General features: G+C 42.2%; 1 pseudogene; it reads right to left on the bottom strand.

Annotated features, from left to right (window-relative positions):
- Positions 1–2,266: 2,266 nt before the first annotated feature.
- LOC123649023 lies at positions 2,267–3,509 on the bottom strand (annotated as a pseudogene).
- Between the last annotated feature and the right edge of the window lie 7,120 nt (positions 3,510–10,629).

The raw sequence follows: 10,629 nt of genomic DNA, 5'->3' as shown, positions 1-10,629 counted from the left end.
GTAGACAACTACATACATAGCGAGTAGTGTGTTATATATACTATTCTATCTTGTGTCCTTTTTTTCTTTTTCTTTTTTTTATTTCAGAAGATTTAGGGGTACAAGTGTTTTTTGTTACATGAATGAATTATATAATGCCTAAGTGAGAGCTTTTAGTGTACCTGTCATGAGAATGGTGTACATTGTACCTGATAGGTAGATTTTTATCCCTCACCCCCTCCCCACCTCCCCCTGTTTAGTTTTCAATGTCTATTCCACTGCTTTATGAATATATATGTCCCTCATTTAACTCCCACTCATATGTGAAAACATGTGGCATTTGTTCTTCCATTCCTGAGATACTTCACTTAGGATAATGGTCTCTAGTTCAATCCAAGTTGCCACAAAAGACACTATTTCATTCCTTTTTATGGCTGACCAGTACTCCATGGTATATGTATATGCCATATTTTCTTTATCCACTCATCAATTGATGGGCACTTAGATTGATTCCATATCTTTGCAATTGTGAATTGTGCTGTGATAAACATTCGGTGTAGGTGTCTTTTTTATAAAATGACTAATTTTACTTTGAGTAGATACCCAGTAGTGGAATTGCTGGATTGGATGGTAGGTCTACATTTAGTTCTCTGAGGAATCTCCATATTTTTTTTTTCATAGAGGCTGTACTAATTTATATTCCCACCAACAGTGTATAAGCATTCCCTTTTCACCGCATCCACGCCAACATCCATTTTCTGACTTTTAAATAATGGCCATTCTGACAGGGCTAAGTTGTTATCTCATTGTGGTTTTAATTTGCATTTCTCTGATGATTAGTGATATTGAACATTTTTTCATATGTTAGCCATTTGTCTACCTTCTTTTGAAAAAATCTGTTCCTGTCTTTTGCCCACTTTTTGATGGAGTTTTTTTTTTTTTTCTTATTGATCTGTTTAAGTTCTGGATATTAGCCCTTTCTTGCACATATAGTTTGTGAATATATTCTTCCATTCTGTAGGTTATCTGTTTACTCTGTTGATTATTTCCTTTACTGTGTAGAAACTTTTTAGTTTAGTTAAATACTATTTTTGTAGTTGTATATGCTCTTGGGTTCTTAGGCATAAATTCTTTGCCTAGGCCAATGTCCAGAATAATTTTTCCTATGTTTTCTTCTAGAATTTTTATGGTTTCAGCTCTTACGTTTACATCTTACCCATCTTGTGTTAATTTTTGTATATAGTGAGAGATAAGGATCCAGTTTAGGTTTTTTTTTTTGTTTTTCCACATGTGCCTATCAAGTTTTCCCAGCACCATTTATTGAATGGAGAGTACTTTCCCCAGTGTATGTTTTCCTTTTTTCTTTCTATATCTTAATTTTTCCCATATCTGTTTATAGGGAACTACCTTGGTATATCAGCTGCTTGATATTGAACAAATGAATTCATCATAATTTAACAGTCTTTTGTCAATAGATTGTTTCCAAGCCTTTGCTGAATATATTTCCTTGTAATTTCTATATTTACCTTATATTGCTATGTCTTTTGACTTTATGCAGTTTTATAACTATGCATAAAATTTCAATTTTTATATATTTTGGTCTATCAATCTTTTATCTTCTATTTTATGTTTCTGGGTCTTTCAACCATTCTTTGAAAAGTCTTCCCTACTCCAAGATTTTTTTTAGCTTAAATTACTTTGAAACTTTACAAATACTTTTCCACTCAACCTTTCTGAAATGAAAGCTTGATTCTCTCCTGTTTTGTATAGAGGTTGTGAAGGTGGTTCAGCCATGTGTCTTCATATGTACATATCTACACCACGTCTCTTGTTAATAAAAGGTGTCTGGATCCCAGTCACAGATCAACTCTGCATCGAATTCCAGCATATACAACTCAGAGAGTAAACCAGTTTCAGGACAGGATGCAACCACAGTAAAAGGGCAGGAAAAGCTGTAGCTTGATATTTGTTTCTTCTAAGTTCAACTCAGAAATATAATAAAGAGGAAAAAAATAAGAGCCCCTCGCTCCCAGCCCTGCTACCCTACACGCTAGCCCGAAACCCTCTGCTGTCTTAAAGTGCAGTTACTGCTGCCAAGTGGCTCAGGCCAGGGATCTGGCTGGAAGGAGATCAAAGCAGAAACTTCAAACACTGGCTGTTCATGACTCAGGGCAGGGAGGGAGGGAGAGGAGAAAGGGGATGGCAGTTTTCGGGCATTCAAGTGCATCAAAAGAATAAATGTCCTTTTGGTAAAGAAAATCTGTAAGTTGTAAGGAATCCTGGCTTGAAAAAACATGACTTTCTAAAAACTTCTGAGGATGTTCCACTGCGGCAGAGCCAACAGGCAGGCGAGCCCAGAGGGCAGCAGGGCCCAGGTGCCACACGAGGGGCCGGGCCATACAGGCGGCTTCCGCCGGCTTCCGAGAGGTCTTCAGCTCTGGGCGAGAAGGAGGCACGCTGGACCAGGGGCATCTGGTGGGACGTGGCTCTCTTCTCTGGCCGGTCGGGGCTGGAGCCGTCGCCGGGCCTCTGGCTGTTGAACAGCAGATAGCGCCCCCGGGCATCCTGCTGCATTTTGAAGATCTCATACTCCAAGAGAGGTAGTTTGATTCCCAGGGCCACACAGCCCTTGGTGTGCATCGCATCCTGCTGGAGGCCCAGCTGCCAGGAGCCCTCAGCACCCCACTCATTCCACTTGAAGACGTTGTGGAGCGAGGCTGTGGCCGCATCCATGGGGGTGACCTTCATGTGATTCACTTGGCATTTCGCAGCGGGGCTAGAAACTGCACGGCCGGTCGAACAACTTCTGGGTGGCGTCGGTGTGAATGTCGCCAGGGACGAGCTCCTCGGCAAGGTGGTCCAGGTTGTGGTGCAGGTACCGCTTCTCCACCCTGATGAGCTGGAGCTCGTGCACGGCAAAGTTCACGGCCTTGGTGCACTCGCGGCCGTTCTCCTCCCGCCACAGGGCTAGGCCACGTCCCGCACCCAGGGGCCGCCGGCTTTGAGGAAGCCCGGGCAGGTGCGGTTCCCCAGCCTGCCGAGCTTCTCTGCCGCCGCCTCCGTGTGGCAGATAACCTGGACGTTGTGCAGCTGGGAGTCGGCTTCGGTGCCCCCTCGGATGATCCGGGAGGCCTGGCGGAGGCGGATCTTGCCCGGGATGATGAGCGTGTCGGTGGGGTTTGTGCAGCGGTTGCTGCCATAATAAAACTGGTGGGCCTTGAGGGTGTTACTGTGGTCGAATGTGTGAGACCTTGTGATGTACTCTGGGCCTGACCTCACTTCACAGCCCGTGGAGACCCAGCGGCCCTCAATGGCAGGCGGCATCTGCACAGTGATCCGTGTGCCATTGTGGAGATGTTTCAACATGTGATGGCACTGTGACTCCTTGAAACCCTCCAGGCACTTTTCTCTAAGGACCTAGGATGGGATCTGCCGTCTGGATGAAGGAGGGCAGACCCCTCTCCCAGCCCGTGAAGCAGGAGGGCCGGGAACAGGTATCTGAGCAGGAGGCGACGCAGACAGGACATCTCCAGGCCTCCTATCGGTCCCGGGAAGCTCGCAGCGCGGCGTCCGCTACTGCCTTCCCGCCTGGGCCGGCCCGGCGAGAGCCCGCGGCAGCCTGCGAGTGGCCCGGCCGGCCCGGCTTCAGGCGGCCGCGGCGCGCCCCATGCCCTGCGGGGCGGGGCGGGGCTGCGGGCCGCGCGCTCCCTGGGCGCCCTCGGGTGGCTGTCGGCGCCCGTGCCCCGTCCACGTCCGGACCTCTCCACGCCCGCCCACGCGTCCTGCCCTGATCGCCGCTCCGAGCTGCAGTATCCTTCATGATCTACTGGGAAGTAATTCAGAACCGCTTCAAGTAAAAGATGAGAACCTTGTAACAGGAGAGTTCCATTTGTCACCGCTCATCTTTTGTGATTTTGTTGTCATACATTTTGCATCATATAAGCTCCAAAATATAATGCTTTAATATTTGCTTTTAACAGTCATATGTCCTTTGCAAAATTAAAAAAGAAAACACATGTATTTTTTTATATTTACACACAAATTTCCCATTTTTTCTGCTTTTTATTCTTTCCCATTTTTATGGTTTGTCTCCCAAATTTCTTGTTTTGAAAACTTTATCCTCAAATTCATATGTTGATTGGAGGTGAGGCCTGTGGGAGGTAATTAGGATTAGATAAATTCGTCAGGGTGGGGCCTCTGTGATGGGACTGGTAGCTTTATAAGAATAGGAAGAGAGACCTGAGCCAACACCCACACTTGCTCTGTCTCACCAGGTAATGCCTCCTGCCACGTCATGATGCAGCAGGAAGGCCCTCACTAGATGCTGGTGTCATGCTCTTGGACTTCCCAGCCTCCAGAACCATAAGCTCCATAAAACTCTATTCTTTATAAATTACCCAGTCTGTGACATTCAGTTGTAGCAACAGAAAATGGACTAAGGCACCCATAGGCCTGAGTTTTCATATGCTATCAATTCCTTTCAGCTTGATAAATCCTCTCAGGTTTTTTTCCCCTGAAAATATCTTTTTTTTTGGTTTTAATTTTTGAAGAATATTTTTTCTGGATACAGAATTCTGGGTGGAGGGCTGGGCAGAGTGGCTCACACCTAAAATCCTAGCACTTTGGGAGGCTGAGGCAAGAAGATCACTTGAGGTCAGGAGCTCAAGACCAGCCTGGGCAACATAGTAAGACCCCATCTTTACAAAAATAGAAAAATTAGTTGGGTGTGGTGGCAAATGCCTGCCCCAGCTACTCAGGAGGCTGAAGCAGCAAGATTGCTTGAGCCTAGCAGTTTGAAGTTTTAGTGACTATGAAGACACCATTGTACTCTAGTAGGTTGGGCAACAGAGTCAGACCCTATCTCAAAAAAGAGAGGAAAAAAAAGAATTGTGGGTGGATAGTTTTTTCTTTTGACACTTAATGATATTCTATTGTCTTCTGGCCTCTATTTCTGATGTGAATTCAGCCTTCCCTGTTCCAAGTCTTAGGATCCCATTTTTACTCAGTATCTAAAATTTCAAATAAGAAACTTAGACTGTGAATTCAGCTGATTGTTGCATTTTAGCAACCTACACAATTGAATTTTGTGTTTGATTTTCAGCAATGTCTGCCCTGTGTCTACAAGAAATAAAAGATTCCTTTAGGGCTTTTATGGAAGCCCTCTGGATCTCACACCATGATTTGAGCTGAGAGTCAATGGACTTGAATTTGTCATTTTTCTCTCTGCGAGCATTGAAATGCACTCTAAAGAATTCATTTCATATCTACTACTTAGAGTCATCATTATTGTCATAATTGTGAATTGAATCAGCCACTTGAGCCCCAAGGCACTTTCTTCAATTGGTACTTTATCACAAACAACCACAGGTGACATTTTGATTAATTGTGATGCCATTGCAAGCCATGGTTTATTAGCATCGCATTTCTCATTGGCAAGGAGCTTATACTTCCCTCAAGCCCAATGGTCCCAATGGTCCCTGTCCCTATGCTCTGCTCCTCAAACCATGAGGAGGATAGATGTGACCACCAGAGGAAAAGGGGAATGGGGACCTTCTTTGACGTCGGTCTCCACCTCTCCTGCATGTCCAGCATGAGTTCCTCCTGGGGTTTCTGTCAACTGCGATGTGGTCCTCTCATGTTGGGAAAAGTGGTCCCTCCCAGTGGGGAGCTGATACCTACCTCCTCCTGTTCTGAGTCAGTCCCCCAACCCACCAAGGCCTTCACAAACCTAAGCAGGAACCACAAAAATGACAGATTTCCCCGGGCCACACAGCCCAAGTGGAAGCACAGGAGGGGCTCACCAGAGGGAAAGCTGGCTCAAAAGAAGCCCTCCTGCAGCACATGAGACATATTCCTCCCACCGAGCACCAAACACACACAACAGACAAACACGCATGCACACACACACACACACACATTCAACACACATGCATAAAGGCTGCTCCTGAGTCTAGGGTGTTCTGTCCTCCAACAAAGAAGCACCATCAAAAACAGTAGCCCATGCACACACAGGCAGTCAAGACCTCCACGTCACAGGGCCCACAACCATTTGGGGAGACTTACCTACACACCTGTGAGGCGGTGATGGATCCAGCAGTGCATCGACGAGGTTCCTTCGGCCCATTTGGCCCTCCAGCAATCTTGGGATCCAGGGACTATCCATCCAACGGCTTGAAAGAGCACTCCTGCTCCCTGATGCATCAGGGACACGATCCCTAGGCAACCACAGCAGTCACTATGATGACAGGTGACAGACATAGTGACACATACCTGTGCAGTTGCAGGTCAGCTGGGACTCCTGGAAGTCAGGCTTGGGGGGCCCTGGAATGTGGTGTGAGCAGAGGGAGTGAGGGAAGGAACAGGAGATGCAGGTGAAATGTCAGGGAGGTGGAAGGAGGCTGCAGAGGGACCGAGGGCCAGACCCTAACACTCTTGTTCTCAGGACCCCTTGGAGAGGAGCTCTGGGTTGGTCCCTAGTGGAGGTCCAGCTTCACGGTGAGGGGTGAAAAATCAGAGTCCTCTATGGGTCTCATTTTGGGTTGGATGGTGTGGACAGGAATGGGGTCACATGGCGGTTAGGATGAAATGTGACCAGGGGCTATGGAGCCATTGGGGCACCTGAGGTTACCAAAGTCCCCAAGGGCAGGGGTCAGCTGAAAATCCACTAACCCATGTGGCCACTGCCTGTTTGTGACCTGGGCTTACCAGGTATTGGCTTGTTCTCAAAGCCCGGGGGCTCTCACTCGTCCACACCGCTGCTCAGGAAAGGCGGCAACAGACCTAGGAAAGGCCGAGAGACTGCAAAGGTGAACACAGGTGGGCCGCGCAGGAACGTCAGAGGCTAGAAGGGCAGGTGAAGGGAGAGTGTGTTTCAGAAGCAGGACTGCGCTGTTCCCAGACTGACTGTGACCACAGGTCTGCTTCCAAGGGGCACTGAAGGACCCAGGAAAGCAAAGAAAAAGCAAAGTATACCTGGGACCACAGAGGCCCTCTGCTGGGGCCTTAGTCAAATTCAAGGAATCTTGACGAGGCAGAAACACTGTGTCCAGTGCAGTTCACCTAAAAACTTCTCTGCAATTGGCAAGGCCCATGCGTCCTCAGCCTGGGGCCAGCATAAAACAGCTCCACAGGGACTACTTGACCATCGAGAGGACATAGAACTCTGAAAACAACTTCCTTTGAAGATGACTTTGAAGTTAGAAACTAAAAACATAACAGGGAAACAAACTATCAAGACAGAAACACTTCCATAAACAAGAGAGTCTTTCAGTTATGTTTAAAATATTCAAAGAGATAAATGAAGGCACAGAAATCATAAGGCAAGAGGATGATATTATGGAAGGAACAAAAGGGTTCACAGGCCTTAGAGCTCTTGCAGGAACTCAACTTTAGGAGATGTGCTGCATTGCAGTTCCCCATACATTTCAAAGAACAAGCTTATAAAACAGAAAATGTAGTTATTGGAGTAAAATTTCAATTGATGGATCAAAATAATAAAGTGTAAAAGAGAAATACTAAATTGGAAGAAAGATCTAATTAAAGCATGAAGTAATATAAAGAAAGGGAAGAAAAATATGGAAAGGAAGTTAAGAAACTGACGAGACAGAATATATTAACCAGGGATGGAAAAAAAAACCAAAAATATATTTTACAGGAATTTCAGGAGAAAAAAAATTTGAGAAATAGGGGAAAGGTAATATTATTAAAGAAATGCCAGTATTTTCCAGAATTGATGACATGAGTCCTTGGTTTAAAAAGCATACCAAATTCTAAGCATAATACACAAAAACAAATATACATGTAGATGAATTATAGAGAAAATCAAAGATGAAGACAAAATCATGTAGGCTACTAGAAAGAAAAGAGATTACCTACGAAGGAAAGCTAATCAGAGTAAGAGCATTGTGCTCATCAGCTGCAACAAATATCGGAACACAATCAAATAATTTCTTTAAAACATAAAAAACAGCTTTCAATCTTGTGATCTATACCCAGCTAAATTACCATCCAAGAATGAATGGAAAAAAATGATGTTTTTAGACATGCAAAACTAGAGATTACTTCACAGAGGCTAGAAATAACATCTCTGAAAGAACTACTAAAGGATGCACTTTACCAAGAATGAAACTACATCGTGAAGGAATGAGTCAGGATATAAGAATCAATGTAAAAAAGAAACTATTAAATAAATTACTAAATTTTAATAGGCATGAGCTAAGAAAATGGTAATAAGAATACTTTTGTGGGATAAAATATAGTCAAGCTAAAATACAGTAGACAGTCTCTTAGCAAACTTCTACTTAAGAAAATTACTAATGGGTAAACCTAAGCTTTCCATTCCCTACACAAAATATGCTGCCCATGATATACTGAAGGATGTTAGTAAGCTATTATTTAAAAAATTCATTCCACTTCAGAAGTTATACAGATATTCTGTTTTATCATTTTCTAAAAAAAAGTTTACAATCTATTGGAAATTGATTTCTGAGTATGGTGTGAGGTGATGGTTCAATTTCCTTTTTTAAAAAGTCAGCTACTGTTTATACAAGTATTCTCTTTCATATAAGCTGAGCTGTAAGCTAACTATGAATCAGTTATATTTTTAAACCTGTTTATGCCAGTAGTGCTTATTAATTTAATAACATTATTGAATTACAAGTCAGTAAAATTAGTACTAGATAATTTTTTCTGAAAATATGTTCAGAACTTCAGAGAAACTTGATAAAGACAAATCATTTTTTAAAAAGAATTGCCAATAAACTTGGCATTGATCAGAGAATTACTTAAAAATTCAAGGAAATCATAACACTCTAAGATTTGTTATTTTATGTTTTAATGAAAACCATTGTTGCCGTATTTGCTGGGACAAATGTGAAAACAACACATGAAAATTTTCTTTAAGTTATTGAACTATTTGAAATGACAGCTGATGTATTCTAGGTGTGGTTTATGTAGGAAAGATAATGCACAGCTCTAACCACTATGGCTCTGCATCAAAAGATTGATAAATGCATTAATTTTTAAATTAAAATATTAGAAACAATATGACAAATACAGAATCAGGAAGAGTCTTAAGAGATATATTCCAGAAAATATTATCTTTCTCTTAGGTGAAATCATGCTGATTCTGAATGAAAATGTACTTGATATAATTCAATGTCACAAATTAAAAAGATGCAGAAAACTATTAGAATGTCTAAGGTGATAAAAGTATTTCTGTACAAAGATAGTCTGGAAAGGGTATAACTGAGAAGTGGCTTGATTTTTACACTCACTGCATTTTTCCAACTACTAGATTATGGGGCCAGGAGTGGTAAAAATTGTCATTGGTCATGGGTTCTGTTTCTACAGCTTCCTCACTGGTGTGATTCATACAGAAATTATAAGGTTATACAAAGTTAATATTAAACCTTTCAGGAAATAATTTAATCTTACTATATATCATCAAGTCTGGGATAACTCTCAGTTATCTTTTATGGAATACAAGTCCCATGGAACAAATCTTATAGATATATATGATATGATATATATTATATATATAAAATTTTAAAAACCTCAAAAGAGGTTAAGAACCATTTTATATTGATAGTCTTGACTCTGAATTAAAGGAAAGCCTTAAGTTCAACTCATTAGTTCAAATTTAGGAACTATAGCTAATGGCTTCAAAATCCTAAAGTGAAATTTTACAACCAATATACAGATATAAATTATGAATTTCTCATTTCTTTAGACTAAAAAGCCTGATTCTGTCATCATTATATTAAATATGAAATATCTGATTTCAAATCAAAAGTTTAATTTATTATATCTCAAACAAGAAGCAGTACAATTAACAAAAGTAACTATCAACACAGTTTTGCCATCTTAATGGTAGCTTGTTTATGCCAGCAACAAAGAAGTCTGGAGAGTGAATGGCAATGAAATTACAAAAGGTGTTTTCCACGGCTTGTTGAAAATTGAATATTTTTCCTTGCAAGGAGTGGTCCAAAGTCTTGAAGAAGTGGCAGTCAGTTGGTGCCAGGTCTGGTGAATATGGTGGATGAGAGAGCGTTTCCAAGTCCAGCCTCTGTAGTTTGAGCAGTGTTGTTTGTGTGACATGGGGTCCAGTTTTGTATTGCAAGAGGATTGGCCTGTCTCTACCAATCTCAAGTGCTTAATTGCAAGCATCCTCATCATTTCATCCATTTAGTTGCAGTAGACATCCGCTGTGATTGATTGACCACGTTTCATAAAGCTGTAGTGGATAATACCAGTGCTGGACCACCAAACAGACAACTAGCTTTTTTTTTTTGATGAATATTCGGTTTTGGACTGTGTTTCAACACTTCATCTTTATCCAATGATTGTGCCAAATGTTTGCAATTGTCAAAAGAATCCATTTTTCATCACATGTAACAATATGTAGAAATGATTCACCATTTATGTCATGACAGCAAAGAAAGGCAAGCTTCGAGATGATTTCTCTTCTGAGGCTTGTTTAATTCATGCAGAACCCATCTATCCAGCTTCTTTACCTTGCCCATTGGTTGCAAATTGTCCAATATTGTTGGAATAGTAGCATCAAACCTTGCAGCTAATTCACACACAGGTTGAGATGGATTCACTTCCACCTTAGCTTTCTGCTCATCATTATCCACCTTGGTCTCAGGT

The sequence above is a fragment of the Lemur catta genome, chromosome 13 (genome assembly GCF_020740605.2).
Source record: "Lemur catta isolate mLemCat1 chromosome 13, mLemCat1.pri, whole genome shotgun sequence".
Classification (NCBI taxonomy): domain Eukaryota; kingdom Metazoa; phylum Chordata; class Mammalia; order Primates; family Lemuridae; genus Lemur; species Lemur catta.
Note: the sequence above shows the minus strand (reverse complement) of the source record. Positions and strands in the feature narration are given on the sequence as shown.